Below are 22178 nucleotides of genomic sequence, written 5' to 3'. Positions count from 1 at the left end.
AAGGAAAAAGACGAAAGAATGGCCCAACCCACCCACATACACATGTATATACATACACGTCCACACACGCAAATATACATACCTATACATCTCAACGTATACATATATATATACACACACAGACATATACATTTATACACATGTACATAATTCATATAGTCTGCCTTTACTCATTCCCATCGCCACCCCGCCACACATGAAATAACAACCCCCTCCTCCTTCATGTACGCGAGGTAGCGCTAGGAAAAGACACCAAAGGCAACATTCGTTCACACTCAGTCTCTAGCTGTCATGTAATAATGCACCGAAACCACAGCTCCCTTTCCACATCCAGGCCCAACAGAACTTTTCATGGTTTACCCCAGACGCTTCACATGCCCTGGTTCAATCCATTGACAGCACGTCGACCCCGGTATACCACATCGCTACAATTTACCCTATTCCTTGCACGCCTTTCACCCTCCTGCATGTTCAGGCCCCGACCACTCAAAATCTTTTTCACTCCATCTTTCCACCTCCAAAAAAAGTTTTTTTTTTTTTGTTTCTTTTTTAGCTTTGTCGCTGTCTCCCGCGTTTGCGAGGTAGCGCAAGGAAACAGACGAAAGAAATGGCCCAACCCACCCCCATAAACATGTATATACATACGTCCACACACGCAAATATACATACCTACACAGCTTTCCATGGTTTACCCCAGACGCTTCACATGCCTTGATTCAATCCACTGACAGCACGTCAACCCCGGTATACCACATCGCTCCAAATCACTCTATTCCTTGCCCTCCTTTCACCCTCCTGCATGTTCAGGCCCCGATCACACAAAATCTTTTTCACTCCATCTTTCCACCTCCAATTTGGTCTCCCTCTTCTCCTCGTTCCCTCCACCTCCGACACATATATTCTCTTGGTCAATCTTTCCTCACTCATTCTCTCCATGTGCCCAAACCATTTCAAAACACCCTCTTCTGCTCTCTCAACCACGCTCTTTTTATTTCCACACATCTCTCTTACCCTTACGTTACTTACTCGATCAAACCACCTCGCACCACATATTGTCCTCAAACATCTCATTTCCAGCACATCCATCCTCCTGCGCACAACTCTATCCATAGCCCACGCCTCGCAACCATACAACATTGTTGGAACCACTATTCCTTCAAACATACCCATTTTTGCTTTCCGAGATAATGTTCTCGACTTCCACACATTCTTCAAGGCTCCCAGAATTTTCGCCCCCTTCCCCACCCTATGATCCACTTCCGCTTCCATGGTTCCATCCCCTGCCAGATCCACTCGCAGATATCTAAAACACTTCACTTCCTCCAGTTTTTCTCCATTCAAACTCACCTCCCAATTGACTATATATATATATATATATATATATATATATATATATATATATATATATATATATATATATATATATATATATATATTTTTTTTTTTTTTTTTTTTTATACTTTGTCGCTGTCTCCCGCGTTTGCGAGGTAGCGCAAGGAAACAGACGAAAGAAATGGCCCAACCCCCCCCCATAAACATGTATATACATACGTCCACACACGCAAATATACATACCTACACAGCTTTCCATGGTTTACCCCAGACGCATCACATGCCTTGATTCAATCCACTGACAGCACGTCAACCCCGGTATACCACATCGCTCCAATTCACTCTATTCCTTGCCCTCCTTTCACCCTCCTGCATGTTCAGGCCCCGATCACACAAAATCTTTTTCACTCCATCTTTCCACCTCCAATTTGGTCTCCCTCTTCTCCTCGTTCCCTCCACCTCCGACACATATATCCTCTTGGTCAATCTTTCCTCACTCATTCTCTCCATGTGCCCAAACCACTTCAAAACACCCTCTTCTGCTCTCTCAACCACGCTCTTTTTATTTCCACACATCTCTCTTACCCTTACGTTACTCACTCGATCAAACCACCTCACACCACACATTGTCCTCAAACATCTCATTTCCAGCACATCCATCCTCCTGCGCACAACTCTATCCATAGCCCACGCCTCGCAACCATACAACATTGGGAATGTCTGGGGAGTAAAGTCAGGGGTTAGTGAGAGGACAAGAGCAAGGGAAGGAGTAGCAATACTCCTGAAACAGGAGTTGTGGGAGTATGTGATAGAGTGTAAGAAAGTAAATTCTCGATATATATATATATATATATATATATATATATATATATATATATATATATATATATAACATTAGTTTGGGTGATGTGGTTTTTGGCGATAAGCACGAGGAAAACCAAACACGGTAAGTCACAAGTGCACATTCGTGTAATTACGTCTTCAAGGCAGATACAAGGATAAGAGAAGCGCATCTAAGACGCCGTCGGTACACAAGTATTTGCGGTTTGTGGTTTTCAGGTCTGGCTTCGTGCCTATCATAAAATTCATTAAGTGGTCAAGACAGGAAACTGTTTACTGCTTAATGACAAAGTTATCTCACTTCTATAGACCTTCTTTAATATCTATATCTTATTTCTTTGTGTATTTCATAATAGAAGTTCAATATTTCTCTTGTTCAAGGAGTTACGCGTTATAACTGAATTAGCAATATTCCTTTCCATACAATGGTCATAATTTCTAATATGAATGAACAAAGCATTTGAATCTTGGTTTGTTCTTGTACAATATCTATGATGCTTAAGTGTAACAGAGATCCTTACCAGTGTGTCCAATTTTAAACATGTTACAGCTTTTATACGGTATTCTGTAAACACGACCTGTAGAATGTTTTGGCGAGTTTCTAATTGAAATATTCTTAACAGTACTGTTATTGCTGAAGGCTAAATCCACAGTAAAGGCTCTGAGTAGGTTTGGAACTAAGGTAAAATTAATAAATGGAAGAATATAAAAGATTCTTAGAATCAAGAGAAGATGTGGGGCTAACTCTATGAAACTATGTCTGCCAAACTCAAGAGATTTATCAATGAAAGATCTAGGATACAATAGAATATATCTTCTCAAACTCTCCGTTGATGAAGTCTGAAATGTATATACGCAATGCCCTAAGGAACATCAATTAGAATAACGATCGTTTAAGTCTATAACGTTATGACTGTATGAAGAAAACATTGGTGGGTTTTCTGTAATGCTAAACGTAAACCTGTTTTCAACACTATGTATCAAGCAATCTATTAGAATAATGATAACGTACAATAATTTTCTACTTCAACATTAAATCTGATAGAAAGTACTAAAATGTTAAGCAAAGGGGAAAATAGCTATAAATTTTCCATATTGGCCAAACACAAAGAACATCATAAATATACCCAACCCAAATTGCCTTAGAGGGTGAGACATCCCTTATACAGTTCATCTAAAAGATTTCACGTAGGAATTACTTAACAATGGTGATAGAGAGTTACCCATCGCCAAGCAAAATTATGAACATAATATTCTCCATTTAACTACGATACACTGTCTTTGATCCTACATTTCATCAGTTTAAGAAACAGAATTTGAAACAGGAAAATCAAGACTATCCAAGATATCCACTAGATATCCTATTGGTGTCGACTTCTAGTACTTTTTGTGAGCAAAAATAACACATCAAAATTTACAAATTTGAAATCAGAGTCGACCTGGAGATTATTGAGCTTGTGTACTTAAATCATATATATATATATATATATATATATATATATATATATATATATATATATATATATATATATATATATATATATATATATATATATATATATATATATATATATATATATAAATATATATATATATATATATATATATATATATATATATATATATATATATATATATATATATATATATATATATATATATATATATATATATATATATATATATATATATATATATATATATATATATATATATATATCCTCCCTGGGGATAGGGAATTAAGAATACTTCCCACGTATTCCCTGCGTGTAGTAGAAGGCGACTAAAAGGGGAGGGAGCGGGTGGCTGGAAATCCTCCCCTCTCATTTTTTTTTTTAATTTTCCAAAAGAAGGAACAGGGAATTGGGCCAGGTGAGGGTATTCCCTCAAAGGCCCAGTCCTCTGTTCTTAATGCTACCTCGCTAACGCGGGAAATGGCGAATAGTTTAAAAGAAAGAAAAAGAAATATATATATATATATATATATATATATATATATATATATATATATATATATATACATATATATATATATATATATATATATATATGCATATATATATGCATATATATATGCATATATATATATATATATATATATATATATATATATATATATATATATATATATATATATATATATATATATATATATATATATATATATATATATATATGCATATATATATGCATATATATATGCATATATATATATATATATATATATATATATGTATATATATATATATATATATATATATATATATATATATATATATATAAATATTTTTTTTTTTTTTTTTTTTTTTTTATACCTCGTCGCTGTCTCCCGCGTTTGCGAGGTAGCGCAAGGAAACAGACGAAAGAAATGGCCCAACCCCCCCCATACACATGCACATACATACGTCCACACACGCAAATATACATACCTACACAGCTTTCCATGGTTTACCCCGGACGCTTCACATGCCTTGATTCAATCCACTGACAGCACGTCAACCCCTGTATACCACATCGCTCCAATTCACTCTATTCCTTGCCCTCCTTTCACCCTCCTGCATGTTCAGGCCCCGATCACACAAAATCCTTTTCACTCCATCTTTCCACCTCCAATTTGGTCTCCCTCTTCTCCTCGTTCCCTCCACCTCCGACACATATATCCTCTTGGTCAATCTTTCCTCACTCATTCTCTCCATGTGCCCAAACCACTTCAAAACACCCTCCTCTGCTCTCTCAACCACGCTCTTTTTATTTCCACACATCTCTCTTACCCTTACGTTACTTACTCGATCAAACCACCTCACACCACACATTGTCCTCAAACATCTCATTTCCAGCACATCCATCCTCCTGCGCACAACTCTATCCATAGCCCACGCCTCGCAACCATACAACATTGTTGGAACCACTATTCCTTCAAACATACCCATTTTTGCTTTCCGGGATAATGTTCTCGACTTCCACACATTTTTCAAGGCTCCCAAAATTTTTGCCCCCTCCCCCACCCTATGATCCACTTCCGCTTCCATGATTCCATCCGCTGACAGATCCACTCCCAGATATCTAAAACACTTCACTTCCTCCAGTTTTTCTCCATTCAAACTCACCTCCCAATTGACTTGACCCTCAACCCTACTGTACCTAATAACCTTGCTCTTATTCACATTTACTCTTAACTTTCTTCTTCCACACACTTTACCAAACTCCGTCACCAGCTTCTGCAGTTTCTCACATGAATCCGCCACCAGCGCTGTATCACCAGCGAACAACAACCGACTCACTTCCCAAGCTCTCTCATCCCCAACAGACTTCATACTTGCCCCTCTTTCCAAGACTCTTGCATTTACCTCCCTAACAACCCCATCCATAAACAAATTAAACAACCATGGAGACATCACACACCCCTGCCGCAAACCTACATTCACTGAGAACCAATCACTTTCCTCTCTTCCTACACGTACACATGCCTTACATCCTCGATAAAAACTTTTCACTGCTTCTAACAACTTGCCTCCCACACCATATATTCTTAATACCTTCCACAGAGCATCTCTATCAACTCTATCATATGCCTTCTCCAGATCCATAAATGCTACATACAGATCCATTTGCTTTTCTAAGTATTTCTCACATACATTCTTCAAAGCAAACACCTGATCCACACATCCTCTACCACTTCTGAAACCACACTGCTCTTCCCCAATCTGATGCTCTGTACATGCCTTCACCCTCTCAATCAATACCCTCCCATATAATTTACCAGGAATACTCAACAAACTTATACCTCTGTAATTTGAGCACTCACTCTTATCCCCTTTGCCTTTGTACAATGGCACTATGCACGCATTCCGCCAATCCTCAGGCACCTCACCATGAGTCATACATACATTAAATAACCTTACCAACCAGTCAACAATACAGTCACCCCCTTTTTTTTATAAATTCCACTGCAATACCATCCAAACCTGCTGCCTTGCCGGCTTTCATCTTCCGCAAAGCTTTTACTACCTCTTCTCTGTTTACCAAATCATTTTCCCTAACCCTCTCACTTTGCACACCACCTCGACCCAAACACCCTATATCTGCCACTCTGTCATCAGACACATTCAACAAACCTTCAAAATACTCATTCCATCTCCTTCTCACATCACCACTACTTGTTATCACCTCCCCATTTACGCCCTTCACTGAAGTTCCCATTTGCTCCCTTGTCTTACGCACCCTATTTACCTCCTTCCAGAACATCTTTTTATTCTCCCTAAAATTTACTGATAGTCTCTCACCCCAACTCTCATTTGCCCTTTTTTTCACCTCTTGCACCTTTCTCTTGACCTCTTGTCTCTTTCTTTTATACTTCTCCCACTCAATTGCATTTTTTCCCTGCAAAAATCGTCCAAATGCCTCCCTCTTCTCTTTCACTAATACTCTTACTTCTTCATCCCACCACTCACTACCCTTTCTAAACAGCCCACCTCCCACTCTTCTCATGCCACAAGCATCTTTTGCGCAATCCATCACTGATTCCCTAAATACATCCCATTCCTCCCCCACTCCCCTTACTTCCATTGTTCTCACCTTTTTCCATTCTGTACACAGTCTCTCCTGATACTTCCTCACACAGGTCTCCTTCCCAAGCTCACTTACTCTCACCACCTTCTTCACCCCAACATTCACTCTTTTTTTCTGAAAACCCATACTAATCTTCACCTTAGCCTCCACAAGATAATGATCAGACATCCCTCCAGTTGCACCTCTCAGCACATTGACATCCAAAAGTCTCTCTTTCGCACGCCTGTCAATTATCACGTAATCCAATAACGCTCTCTGGCCATCTCTCCTACTTACATAGGTATACTTATGTATATCTCGCTTTTAAACCAGGTATTCCCAATCATCAGTCCTTTTTCAGCACATAAATCTACAAGCTCTTCACCATTTCCATTTACAACACTGAACACCCCATGCATACCAATTATTCCTCAACTGCCACATTACTCACCTTTGCATTCAAATCACCCATCACTATAACCCGGTCTCGTGCATCAAAACCGCTAACACACTCATTTAGCTGCTCCCAAAACACTTGCCTCTCATGATCTTTCTTCTTCTATATTATACATAAATATATAATATAATATATATATATATATATATATATATATATATATATATATATATATTTATATATATATATATATATAATATATATATATATATATATATATATATATATATATATATATATTCCTATGAGTCCACGGGGAAAATGAAACACGAAAAGTTCCCAAGTGCACTTTCGTGTAATAATCACATCATCAGGGAGACATAAGACAGGAATATAACAGTCAGTTGATATACATCGAAGAGACGAAGCTAGGACGCCATTTGGTAAACATGTGATTGGTAGCGCTAGGAAAAGACAACAAAGGCCCCATTCATTCACACTCAGTCTCTAGCTGTCATGTAACAATGCACCGAAACCACAGCTCCCTTTCCACATCCAGGCCCCACAGAACCTTCCATGGCTCACCCCAGACGCCTCACATGCTTTGTCGCTGTCTCCCGCGTTGCGAGGTAGCGCAAGGAAACAGACGAAAAAAATGGCCCAACCCACCCCCATACACATGTATATACATACGTCCACACAACGCAAATATACATACCTACACAGCTTTCCATGGTTCACCCCAGACGCTTCACATGCCTTGATTCAATCCACTGACAGCACGTCAACCCCGGTACACCACACCGATCCAATTCACTCTATTCCTTGCCCTCCTTTCACCCTCCTGCATGTTCAGGCCCCGATCACACAAAATCTTTTTCACTCCATCTATCCACCTCCAATTTGGTCTCCCACTTCTCCTCGTTCCCTCCACCTCCGACAGAGATATCCTCTTGGTCAATCTTTCCTCACTCATTCTCTCCATGTGCCCAAACCATTTCAAAACACCCTCTTCTGCTCTCTCAACCACGCTCTTTTAATTTCCACACATCTCTCTTACCCTTACGTTACTTACTCGATCAAACCACCTCACACCACACATTGTCCTCAAACATCTCATTTCCAGCATATCCATCCTCCTGCGCACAAATCTATCCATAGCCCACGCCTCGCAACCATACAACATTGTTGGAACCACTATTCCTTCAAACATACCCATTTTTGCTTTCCGAATAATGTTCTCGACTTCCACACATTCTTAAAGGCTCCCAGGATTGTCGCCCCTCCCCCACCCTATGATCCACTTCCGCTTCCAAAGGTTCCAACCGCTGCCAAAATCCACTCCCAGATATCTAAAACACTTTACTTACTCCATTTTTCTCCATTAAAAACTTACCCTCCCAATTGACTTGATCCTCAACCCTACTGTACCTAATAACCTTGCTCTTTCACATTTACTCTTAACTTTCTTCTTTCACACACTTTACCAAACTCAGTCACCAGCTTCTGCAGTTTCCTCACATGAATCACCACCAGCGCTGTATCATATATATATATATATATATTATATATATATATATATATATAAATATTATATATATATATATATAAAATATATATATAAAATATATATATATAATATATATATATAATATATATATATATATAATATATAAATAATATATATATATATATAATATATTATACAAATATTGGCAGTGGGGGGGCGGAAATCCTCCCCTCTCATTTTTTTTTAATTTTCCAAAAGAAGGAACAGAGAAGGGGGCCAGGTAGGATATTCCCCAAAGGCCCAGTCGTCTGTTCTTAACGCTACCTCGCTAATGGGGGAAATGGCGAATAGTATGAAAATATATATATATAAAATATATATAATATATATATATATATATATATATATATATATAATAATATATATATATATAAATAAATATATTTACCTCCTTCCAGAACATCTTTTTATTCTTCCTAAAATTTAATGATACTCTCTCACCCCAACTCTCATTTGCCCTTTTTTTCACCTCTTGCACCTTTCCTCTTGACCTCCTGTCTCTTTCTTTTATACGTTCCCCACTCAATTGCATTTTTTTCCCTGCAAAAATCGTCCAAATGCCTCCTCTTCTCTTTCACTAATACTCTTACTTCTTCATCCCACACTCACTACCCTTTCTAAACAGCCCACCTCCCACTCTTCTCATGCCACAAGCATCTTTTGCGCAATCCATCACTGATTCCCTAAATACATCCCATTCCTCCCCCACTCCCCTTACTTCCATTGTTCTCACCTTTTTCCATTCTGTACACAGTCTCTCCTGATACTTCCTCACACAGGTCTCCTTCCCAAGCTCACTTACTCTCACCACCTTCTTCACCCCAACATTCACTCTTTTTTTCTGAAAACCCATACTAATCTTCACCTTAGCCTCCACAAGATAATGATCAGACATCCCTCCAGTTGCACCTCTCAGCACATTGACATCCAAAAGTCTCTCTTTCGCACGCCTGTCAATTATCACGTAATCCAATAACGCTCTCTGGCCATCTCTCCTACTTACATAGGTATACTTATGTATATCTCGCTTTTTAAACCAGGTATTCCCAATCATCAGTCCTTTTTCAGCACATAAATCTACAAGCTCTTCACCATTTCCATTTACAACACTGAACACCCCATGCATACCAATTATTCCCTCAACTGCCACATTACTCACCTTTGCATTCAAATCACCCATCACTATAACCCGGTCTCGTGCATCAAAACCGCTAACACACTCATTTAGCTGCTCCCAAAACACTTGCCTCTCATGATCTTTCTTCTTCTATATATACATAAATATATAATATAATATATATATATATATATATATATATATAATATATATATATATATATATATATATATATATATATATATATATATATATATATATATATATATATATATATATATATATATTCCTATGAGTCCACGGGGAAAATGAAACACGAAAAGTTCCCAAGTGCACTTTCGTGTAATAATCACATCATCAGGGGAGACACAAGACAGGAATATAACAGTCAGTTGATATACATCGAAGAGACGAAGCTAGGACGCCATTTGGTAAACATGTGATTGGTAGCGCTAGGAAAAGACAACAAAGGCCCCATTCATTCACACTCAGTCTCTAGCTGTCATGTAACAATGCACCGAAACCACAGCTCCCTTTCCACATCCAGGCCCCACAGAACCTTCCATGGCTCACCCCAGACGCCTCACATGCTTTGTCGCTGTCTCCCGCGTTTGCGAGGTAGCGCAAGGAAACAGACGAAAGAAATGGCCCAACCCACCCCCATACACATGTATATACATACGTCCACACACGCAAATATACATACCTACACAGCTTTCCATGGTTCACCCCAGACGCTTCACATGCCTTGATTCAATCCACTGACAGCACGTCAACCCCGGTACACCACACCGATCCAATTCACTCTATTCCTTGCCCTCCTCTCACCCTCCTGCATGTTCAGGCCCCGATCACACAAAATCTTTTTCACTCCATCTATCCACCTCCAATTTGGTCTCCCACTTCTCCTCGTTCCCTCCACCTCCGACAGAAATATCCTCTTGGTCAATCTTTCCTCACTCATTCTCTCCATGTGCCCAAACCATTTCAAAACACCCTCTTCTGCTCTCTCAACCACGCTCTTTTTATTTCCACACATCTCTCTTACCCTTACGTTACTTACTCGATCAAACCACCTCACACCACACATTGTCCTCAAACATCTCATTTCCAGCATATCCATCCTCCTGCGCACAAATCTATCCATAGCCCACGCCTCGCAACCATACAACATTGTTGGAACCACTATTCCTTCAAACATACCCATTTTTGCTTTCCGAGATAATGTTCTCGACTTCCACACATTCTTCAAGGCTCCCAGGATTGTCGCCCCTCCCCCACCCTATGATCCACTTCCGCTTCCATGGTTCCATCCGCTGCCAGATCCACTCCCAGATATCTAAAACACTTTACTTACTCCAGTTTTTCTCCATTCAAACTTACCTCCCAATTGACTTGATCCTCAACCCTACTGTACCTAATAACCTTGCTCTTATTCACATTTACTCTTAACTTTCTTCTTTCACACACTTTACCAAACTCAGTCACCAGCTTCTGCAGTTTCTCACATGAATCAGCCACCAGCGCTGTATCATATATATATATATATATATATATATATATATATATATATATATATATATATATATATATATATATATATATATATATATATATATATATATATATATATATATATATATATATATATATATATATATATATATATATATATATATATATACATACATTGGCAGTGGGGGGGCTGGAAATCCTCCCCTCTCATTTTTTTTTAATTTTCCAAAAGAAGGAACAGAGAAGGGGGCCAGGTGAGGATATTCCCTCAAAGGCCCAGTCGTCTGTTCTTAACGCTACCTCGCTAATGCGGGAAATGGCGAATAGTATGAAATATATGATTATATATATATATATATATATATATATATATATATATATATATATATATATATATATATATATATATATATATATATATGTATATATTTACCTCCTTCCAGAACATCTTTTTATTCTTCCTAAAATTTAATGATACTCTCTCACCCCAACTCTCATTTGCCCTTTTTTTCACCTCTTGCACCTTTCTCTTGACCTCCTGTCTCTTTCTTTTATACGTCTCCCACTCAATTGCATTTTTTCCCTGCAAAAATCGTCCAAATGCCTCTCTCTTCTCTTTCACTAATACTCTTACTTCTTCATCCCATCACTCACTACCCTTTCTAATCAACCCACCTCCCACTCTTCTCATGCCACAAGCATCTTTTGCGCAATCCATCACTGATTCCCTAAATACATCCCATTCCTCCCCCACTCCCCTTACTTCCATTGTTCTCACCTTTTTCCATTCTGTACTCAGTCCCTCCGGGTACTTCCTCACACAAGTCTCCTTCCCAAGCTCACTTACTCTCACCACCCTCTTCACCCCAACATTCACTCTTTTTTTCTGAAAACCCATACAAATCTTCACCTTAGCCTCCACAAGATAATGATCAGACATCCCTCCAGTTGCACCTCTCAGCGCGCCTGTCAATTAACACGTAATCCAATAACGCTCTCTGGCCATCTCTCCTACTTACATAAGTATACTTATGTATATCTCGCTTTTTAAACCAGATATTCCCAATCATCAGTCATTTTTCAGCACATAAATCTACAAGCTCTTCACCATTTCCATTTACAACACTGAACACCCCATGTATACCAATTATTCCTTCAACTGCCACTTTACTCACCTTTGCATTCAAATCACCCATCACTATAACCCGGTCTCGTGCATCAAAACCACTAACACACTCATTCAGCTGCTCCCAAAACACTTGCCTCTCATGATCTTTCTTCTCATGCCCAGGTGCATATGCACCAATAATCACCAATCGCTCTCCATCAACTTTCAGTTTTACCCATATTAATCGAGAATTTACTTTCTTACATTCTATCACATACTCCCACAACTCCTGTTTCAGGAGTACTGCTACTCCTTCCCTTGCTCTTGTCCTCTCACTAACCCCTGACTTTACTCCCAAGACATTCCCAAACCACTCTTCCCCTTCACCCTTGAGCTTCGTTTCACTCAGAGCCAAAACATCCAGGTTCCTTTCCTCAAACATACTACCTATCTCTCCTTTTTTCACATCTTGGTTACATCCACACACATTTAGGCACCCCAATCTGAGCCTTCGAGGAGGATGAGCTCTCCCCGCGTGACTCCTTCGTCTGTTTCCCATTTTAGAAAGTTAAAAAAATACAAGGAGGGGAGGATTTCTGGCCCCCCCCGCTCCCGTCCCCTCTAGTCGCTTTCTACGACACGCGAGGAATGCGTGGGAAGTATTCTTTCACCCCTATCCCCAGGCATAATATACATATATATATATATATATATATATATATATATATATATATATATATATATATATATATATATATATATATATATATATATATACACATACACACACATACACACACACACGCACATATACACACACACACACATACATATATATACATATGAAAAATGTAAGAAACAATTTAGAAAACTGAAACTTCTAGCTTGAAATGAAAAGAAAAAAAAAAAAATGAATGTCACATAATGCGTAAGACAAGGAAGCAAATGGGAACTTCAGTGAAGGGCGCAAATGGGGAGGTGATAACAAGTAGTGGTGATGTGAGAAGGAGATGGAGTGAGTATTTTGAAGGTTTGTTGAATGTGTTTGATGATAGAGTGGCAGATATAGGGTGTTTTGGTCGAGGTGGTGTGCAAAGTGAGAGGGTTAGGGAAAATGATTTGGTAAACAGAGAAGAGGTAGTAAAAGCTTTGCGGAAGATGAAAGCCGGCAAGGCAGCAGGTTTGGATGGTATTGCAGTGGAATTTATTAAAAAAGGGGGTGACTGTATTGTTGACTGGTTGGTAAGGTTATTTAATGTATGTATGACTCACGGTGAGGTGCCTGAGGATTGGCGGAATGCGTGCATAGTGCCATTGTACAAAGGCAAAGGGGATAAGAGTGAGTGCTCAAATTACAGAGGTATAAGTCTGTTGAGTATTCCTGGTAAATTATATGGGAGGGTATTGATTGAGAGGGTGAAGGCATGTACAGAGCATCAGATTGGGGAAGAGCAGTGTGGTTTCAGAAGTGGTAGAGGATGTGTGGATCAGGTGTTTGCTTTGAAGAATGTATGTGAGAAATACTTAGAAAAGCAAATGGATTTGTATGTAGCATTTATGGATCTGGAGAAGGCATATGATAGAGTTGATAGAGATGCTCTGTGGAAGGTATTAAGAATATATGGTGTGGGAGGCAAGTTGTTAGAAGCAGTGAAAAGTTTTTATCGAGGATGTAAGGCATGTGTACGTGTAGGAAGAGAGGAAAGTGATTGGTTCTCAGTGAATGTAGGTTTGCGGCAGGGGTGTGTGATGTCTCCATGGTTCTTTAATTTGTTTATGGATGGGGTTGTTAGGGAGGTAAATGCAAGAGTTTTGGAAAGAGGGGCAAGTATGAAGTCTGTTGGGGATGAGAGAGCTTGGAAGTGAGTCAGTTGTTGTTCGCTGATGATACAGCGCTGGTGGCTGATTCATGTGAGAAACTGCAGAAGCTGGTGACTGAGTTTGGTAAAGTGTGTGAAAGAAGAAAGTTAAGAGTAAATGTGAATAAGAGCAAGGTTATTAGGTACAGTAGGGTTGAGGGTCAAGTCAATTGGGAGGTGAGTTTGAATGGAGAAAAACTGGAGGAAGTGAAGTGTTTTAGATATCTGGGAGTGGATCTGGCAGCGGATGGAACCATGGAAGCGGAAGTGGATCATAGGGTGGGGGAGGGGGCGAAAATTCTGGGAGCCTTGAAGAATGTGTGGAAGTCGAGAACATTATCTCGGAAAGCAAAAATGGGTATGTTTGAAGGAATAGTGGTTCCAACAATGTTGTATGGTTGCGAGGCGTGGGCTATGGATAGAGTTGTGCGCAGGAGGATGGATGTGCTGGAAATGAGATGTTTGAGGACAATGTGTGGTGTGAGGTGGTTTGATCGAGTAAGTAACGTAAGGGTAAGAGAGATGTGTGGAAATAAAAAGAGCGTGGTTGAGAGAGCAGAAGAGGGTGTTTTGAAATGGTTCGGGCACATGGAGAGAATGAGTGAGGAAAGATTGACCAAGAGGATATATGTGTCGGAGGTGGAGGGAACGAGGAGAAGAGGGAGACCAAATTGGAGGTGGAAAGATGGAGTGAAAAAGATTTTGTGTGATCGGGGCCTGAACATGCAGGAGGGTGAAATGAGGGCAAGGAATAGAGTGAATTGGAGCGATGTGGTATACCGGGGTTGACGTGCTGTCAGTGGATTGAATCAGGGCATGTGAAGCGTCTGGGGTAAACCATGGAAAGCTGTGTAGGTATGTATAGTTGCGTGTGTGGATGTATGTATATACATGTGTATGGGGGTGGGTTGGGCCATTTCTTTCGTCTGTTTCCTTGCGCTACCTCGCAAACGCGGGAGACAGCGACAAAGCAAAAAAAAAAAAAAAAAAAAAAAAATATATATATATATATATATATATATATATATATATATATATATATATATATATATATATACATATATATATATACGTTGAAATGTATAAGTGTTTATATGTGCGTTCGTGGACGTGTACTTATATACATGTGTATGTGGGTGGGTTGGTCTATTCTTTTGTCTGTGTCCTTGTGCTACCTCCCTAACGCGGGAGACAGCGACAAAGTATAATAAAGAAAAAAGAAAAAAAAAAAAAAAATATATATATATATATATATATATATATATATATATATATATATATATATATATATATATATATATATATGGGGCCTTTGTTGTCTTTTCCTAGCGCTACCTCGCACACATGAGGGGGGAAGGGGATCTGATTCCATGTGTGGCGAGGTGGCGATGGGAATGAATAAAGGCAGTGTGAATTGTGTGCATGTGTATATATGTATGTGTCTGTGTGTGTATATATATGTGTACAGTGAGATGTATGGGTATGTATATTTGCGTGTGTGGACGTGTATGTATATACATGTGTATGGGGGTGGGTTGGGCCATTTCTTTCGTCTGTTTCCTTGCGCTACCTCGCAAACGCGGGAGACAGCGACAAAGCAAAATAAATATAAATATAAATATATATATATATATATATATGTATATATACATATATATATATATATATATATATATATATATATATATATATATATATATAAATATAAATATATATATACATATATATATCTCCCAATCATGGGTAGCATGTGGTATACAGGTAAATTCTTTATCCTTTGGTGTTTCTAACGTTGCTTTCCTACACACACATATAGTATATAAGGTGAGTATCATTCTCAGACTTTGTATTCAAGGGAATAAATACAATTTCATTTTATGAAGTACTTTCTATGGTGTTTACAAAGTGGTAGTTGGTAGATCGATTATATCGACTTTAGGTTTATCGACGCTCGAGTCATTAAAGACCAAGTTACTCATATCCACCACTCGAATAAGTTTGAGTAAATGAATCTCCCTCAGATCTACAGAGCAGTTCTAAGGCCATATACAGTCTTTCCTTTCATATCTTCACTGTATGTCTGAAGCCAAACCTTAGGTTGATTACACCCCCACAGCACACCATTTGATATGCTTTTCCTGGCACAAAGCTATTGTTTTGTTTTCAATTATGTGCGCTTTTATATCAAAACTCCATGAAAGGCTAATAAGAATCTGAAAATGTACTAAAAAAGAGTAACTAAACTTTCGTGTTGGCCAGGGTATTGCAGTGGTAATTTTGAGGAGCTTATTGTACCTTATGTTTGCTCGGCTTTTAGTGCAAACTGTCGAAACCATCACGCATGTTACGACGAGAGCAGTCCAGCGCTTCACGTGAAAAATTTTCATTAAGATTATTGCTTATTCATGTGGCTTTAAGAAGGAAATCCTTTTATTTTTCAGTTTCCTGATACAAGCGTTGAACTGAAATTATCAGTACTCTCAGTCTTGCATGTATAATTACCGATGAACGCACAGTGGATGTATTGACGGGTTACTTAGTGTCCATTTAGTATACAATAGCCAAGTATTCAGTGAGCTTACAGTGAGGATAGGTACAAAGTTCAACGACTACGAAGCGCACTTGTGTAGTGTCAGGATGGTTAGTGCTAAGTGAACGCACAGCAGTTGTTATGACTGGTGCTTAGAACCAAATAAACGCACAGCAAATGTTGCAGGGAGAAGAAACTTTTGTGTTCCATTGAATGCACTTGGGTTCAAGTGAGCGGGTGTTCAGTTTTCGTGCAAAAGGGTCAACGACACTCTCGGAGGCTGCGACACACGCAGGGCCAGTACCCATTAGCGCCATATTCAGATAGCAAAAAGAAAAAGAGATACGATGTTTCGCGAGCAAATAAACACAGAAATAAACTTGAACCTTATGCAAATATCTGCTTGTGTTTATTCTATGAATATTTCAGAAGCTTTTAAGTTTTACAAAGAATATCACAAAACTTAAAATAACTAGTACAGAAATGTGAAACAACTAGCTCAAAGCTTTAGAGAAACCTGCACAAAGCTTAAACAGAGCTACCAAAAAGGTATGAAAAAGGAAACAATAGGCTCCAATCTTTATAACCAGCACAGATCTTTGAAAATACAAATCCTTGAAGCTATTGCTGGTGGTGGCGTCAAAAATGCAAGTAGTGTGTGTGTGTGTGTGTGTGTGTGTGTGGGTGGGTGGGTAAATGAAAAATAGATAACGATTTGTTAAATCTAAACAGCCGTTCCGATGAAAATACACAGTTGAGTTATGAGAGTAAAGGCATAATAGAACCATTGGTTAAGAAGTTGCTGGAGGAAGGAAGCGTAACGAGAATTCGGAAGCCGTTCCTGTGAATTCTAGAATTTTATTTACCTTTATAATTATTTGAATGCAGTGGTTAGTCGAGTTTTAATCATAAATAAACTTAAGATGAAGGTGGGCTGTACATTACCACACTATAGGATATGAGTGATTTACACTAAGCAGCCAGGGTGCCAGATACACAGGAACCTTACCAGAGTAAATACTATAGTTTATACATTTGGAACTTACTCATATGTGAATGTTAATTAATGAATATTAGCTACAGTAGTACAGTAGCTGACATAACACAGAGACTAATTAACAGCAAACTAAGCTGTTTATTTGCTTAGCTACACACCTTTTCATGGAAAGTTCATGACGTTCACATTGATAGGTATAGAGCTATTGTTGTAAGTGTTTGCACGAGTTCTGATTGACAATTGATTGCAGTAACGAACAGAGGTCCGATGTGGTGTGGCGGGGGTAGCTCTGTGAAGTAAGACTCGTGTGTGTGTGTGTGTGTGTGTGTGTGTGTGTGTGTGTGTGTGTGTGTGTGTGTGTGTGTGTGTGTGTGTGCGTGTGTGTAAATGAATAAAGAACGATTCATTAAATATAGGCAATCATGAGGCTGAAAATACACAGTGGAGATATCACTGATATTATAGTACCTGGATGTCTTGACAGTAACTAGTTAACTAGTCACTAGTAACTAGTTAACTAGTAACTAATGACTAATCACAAAACAGCTTAAGATCAAGGTAGAGCTGGAAATATCCACGATGTGGACATGAGTGGAGTACATCTTCACAGTCAGAGTGGCAGGTATAGCGGAAGCTTTACAGAGTGCATCCTATGGTTTATATATTATGCACTTCGTGATAATCAGTTGAACATAAAGTCATGAATAATTACAGTAATATAGTGGTTGATATACCACATAGCATAACTAAGAGGAAACTGAGCTGTTTACGCGCTTAGCTATGCAATTATTCATGGATTGTTTACGACACTCACAATGGTAAGTGTAGGATTTTCTGTCCCAGCTCTAAACTGGTGGAAGTCGATTGTGGTGAGGGACGGCGTTCCGTGGGGGTGCGGCGTCGTTGCGGACACTTTCGATGACAGTTTACTGCCAAACTGCCATGTGAGCTGCCGGTGTTGGTTGGAGAGGGTGGACAGGACCAGCGCGATGAGGGCCTCTTAGTGGGTGTTATATTACAAGACGAGCCAGGATGAATCTGCATGCTTTTTTCAGCTTTTTTTCTTTAGTTAGTCCCTGTCTAGCTGTAAGGGAAGAGGACCAGGTTGGGGAGGCGTAGGTTAGGTTAGGTAAAATGAAGATGGCATAGACATTCCTGAGCTCTGATGACGAGACGCCTAGTTATTTCATTCGGCGGAGAGGATAGAGACGATATGAGGAAGATCTCGTCATCTATATATAGTGACGACAAAACAGTGACGTCGTTGGCCGTAGTCCACTCCTGAAGATCGCTGACGATGCCCTGAAGCGACATTGAGAGCAATGCCAAAATGAAGTCATCTACATACTTCCAGCGCTGGTTTGTGTCCTGTAGGGAGTCACTGGTAAGGATGAGGAAGCAGATCGGTCTCATATTGATGTCCTGTGGGATACCACAATTGAGGGGTAGTAAGGTGGAGGTTGCCTCCAGAAAGCGGACGGCCTGGTGATGCTGGGTCAGGAGGTCTGCCAGCCATGAGACGAGACGCCCCTGTAGTCTCAGGTCGGCGGCTTTCTTTATGATGATGTATGTTATGGTTTACGAAGTCGAAAGCCTAAGTGAATTCTTCAAAGGTGAGTGCCACTGAGGTTTTTGCACTTCTCCAAGTTGTGGTAAAGGAAGTCTAGGAGGCTGAGAAGGCAGTTAATGGCGAAGGAAGACTTAGTTTCCAAACTGCTGGGAGTCTACTGAATACGTCATGTAAGCATAGGCCCAGTCAAACGCAAAACTTTAACAGGTTAGATTGGAGACTGGAATAATTGCAACAAGGCCTAAGCTGTTCGCTGAGTCAGCAAGTGGCCAACAAGTTTTGGTGTATGCCCGCTTGTGTTGAGAGGTAGAGGTGGCAGAGAACCACAACCCTGATAAACAGGGACTGCACCCGAAGGAAGGAAGGGAAGAAGCTTGGGTGGTAGGTAGTGGTCAGCCTCTCGTGTGTGTGTGTGTGTGTGTGTGTGTGTGTGTGTGTGTGTGTGTGCGTGATAACTATTTTCGTGTTCCGGGGAAAGTTTTACGCTAGTGTTGCAATCACCAATTCCTCTTTCATTCTGTTTAATTCATCCATCCCCCTTACACTATAGAATTAACACTTCACATTAACGTTCACCGTAGGGAATGCATAAATTCCTTCCATGTGGATGTTGGTGGATTGAAGCTCTAATTTTCTCCAATCTCAATGACCTGGAGCAAACTATCCCCCATCCCAATCATAATCCTGACTGCTGTAACCATTCTAGATCTGTTTTTACCTCTAATCCTTCGCACTATAACTATATAATCTCGCCTTATTTGGTTCTTCTGACCACACTCTCACAAATGTACCTATTCTAACCTCTCCCTCCAACAGCCCCTTCTAAACATAAATACTGGCACATCACAAAGCTAACGGACAATAGCTCGCGAAAATTCCTCTCTGGCTTTCCATAAGTAAATTACCGCCTCTTATGTAGTGATGCTTCTGTCTCTTGCGGGAATGGAAGCATTTATCGCTTCGTCCTCCGAAAGGAACTCTTCCTCCAATCCACGGATCAACCGGTTCTCTTCTGAGGCCATTCAGGTAAGGGATCAGATATATCCGGTTTGGAAAAATTCCCCTTCCTCCGACTCCTATTGAGCCTTTATCACTGCCAGTAATCATAAGAAGTTCGTTATCCACTGGCAAAGCGTTCCTTTATTCAAAGGGCGTGCGACAACCTTACCTTTTCATCCAGTGATAGGTCTCTATGGTCTTTAGACAAGGACGTTGCCAACAACTTCAGTCACTTTTGTTATTCTATAGTTTTCTCTCCCATAAATAAAGCAACCTCTTCGGTTCGCGTTTTTCCTCTATCTCTTCCTTGGATGACTAACATTCCTTCACCCCCCTGATCCGCCTCTTACTAATCCTGAGCCTCTTCCCGTAATCTCTTTTCGGACTATCCGCAAAGCGTTATTCTCTCTGTGCACTGAAAGAGTGTGCCTTTTAACTTGCACCTGTGCTTGCTCGTTTATTCCGTTTCTGTTTAAAACCTGAACTTTTCCTTCTTTCAAATACGCGTTAGTACATCCCATCCCTAGAAAGGGTGACCATTCTTACTCCTCTAACTATCGCTTTTTCCTCTGAAATCTACCATTTCCAAAGTCTTTGAGTCCTTCCTCAACTCCCAAATCTTCAGACATCTCTAATCTCAGTCTCAGTCTTCTCTGTGATCATAAGTATGGCTTCTGAAAGGCGAGATTCACTGGTAATATTTCTTCCTATCTTACCAACATTCGGTCATCATCCCTGAAAGATTCTGGGGAATCCTGTATAGTACCCCAAACTTTTGAAAGGATGTTACATCAGGATCTTATCTCTATGCACTCCTCCTCTGGCTACCCTCACTCACTTTGCTCCTTCCCTCCTTGGTTGTTAATGAATCAGCCTGTCCCCCTTTCTCCATCAACAGCACTGTCTCTCAAGGTTAGTCCTGTCTCCTACACTTTTTCTTCTTTTTATCAACGATTTTCTTTCTTCTACAAATAACGAAATGAACTCATATGCTGATGACTCAACGCTGCATTCTTCGACATCTCTCTCACTCGGTCTCGGCACACCTTTCTTAATAAACTCATATTTGGACAGCATATATCAAAGAGGTAGACGAAATGTGGTTACGTTTAATGCCTCCATCTCTCTATCGAAAATTCTTCACGACTTTCCTATCTTCTTCGACAGTTCTGGAATTCCACCTCATGACTCAGTGAACATATTTGGTAATACCTTTACATCCACTCCTTGGAAACCCCACATTGATGAAATAGCTAAGTCTGCCTCTAAGAAACTGGGAATCCTATATAGATGTCGAAATTTCCATTCTCCGGATTCTTTTTTTTTTTAATGTTGAAGACGCCAGTCATGGACAAAAGTCCACATCAAGGCCGAGCCTTAATTGAAATATTGAGAGAATTTTGAAAGTAAAAAGGAAAGACAAGGGAAAGCAGGTCATAGTTATTGGGGAAAGACATGAAAAGGTAGAGTTCCAAAGCTTCTAGGTGTAGGGAAAGAAACAGTTGCCAAAACGGCCGACCCTTAAGTTGCCGACAGCCACACAGTAATCATGTGACGCAGCAGCTTGCAAAGTAGTGTTTGAGGCCGTTGATAACTCAATTGTATGCCGTTTTGGAAACTGTTTCTTTGGAACTTTCTGCCTTATGTATTTACCAATAACTATGTCCTGACACATTCTAAGAGACAGCCTTCAACATCAAAAAAGTAATATCACGTGTTCCAGGGCAGAGGGGGAGATGGAGTGGAGGACGATGGATGGGGAAGAGTGTTCCCAGCAAGTAGGTGTGCCATATTGG

The 22178-nt window shown here is 39.7% G+C and overlaps 1 protein-coding gene across 1 annotated transcript in view; it reads right to left on the bottom strand.

Moving 5' to 3' along the window:
* Positions 1–22178, bottom strand: part of LOC139760929 (DBH-like monooxygenase protein 1) — a 407440-nt gene that overhangs the window by 140241 nt on the left and 245021 nt on the right. The gene's annotated exons all lie outside the window — the stretch shown is intronic.

This window comes from Panulirus ornatus, chromosome 38, assembly GCF_036320965.1.
Source record: "Panulirus ornatus isolate Po-2019 chromosome 38, ASM3632096v1, whole genome shotgun sequence".
In the NCBI taxonomy this organism is placed as follows: Eukaryota; Metazoa; Arthropoda; class Malacostraca; order Decapoda; family Palinuridae; genus Panulirus; species Panulirus ornatus.
The sequence above is the reverse complement of the archived record's forward strand: the minus strand, read 5'-3'. Positions and strand labels throughout refer to the sequence as shown.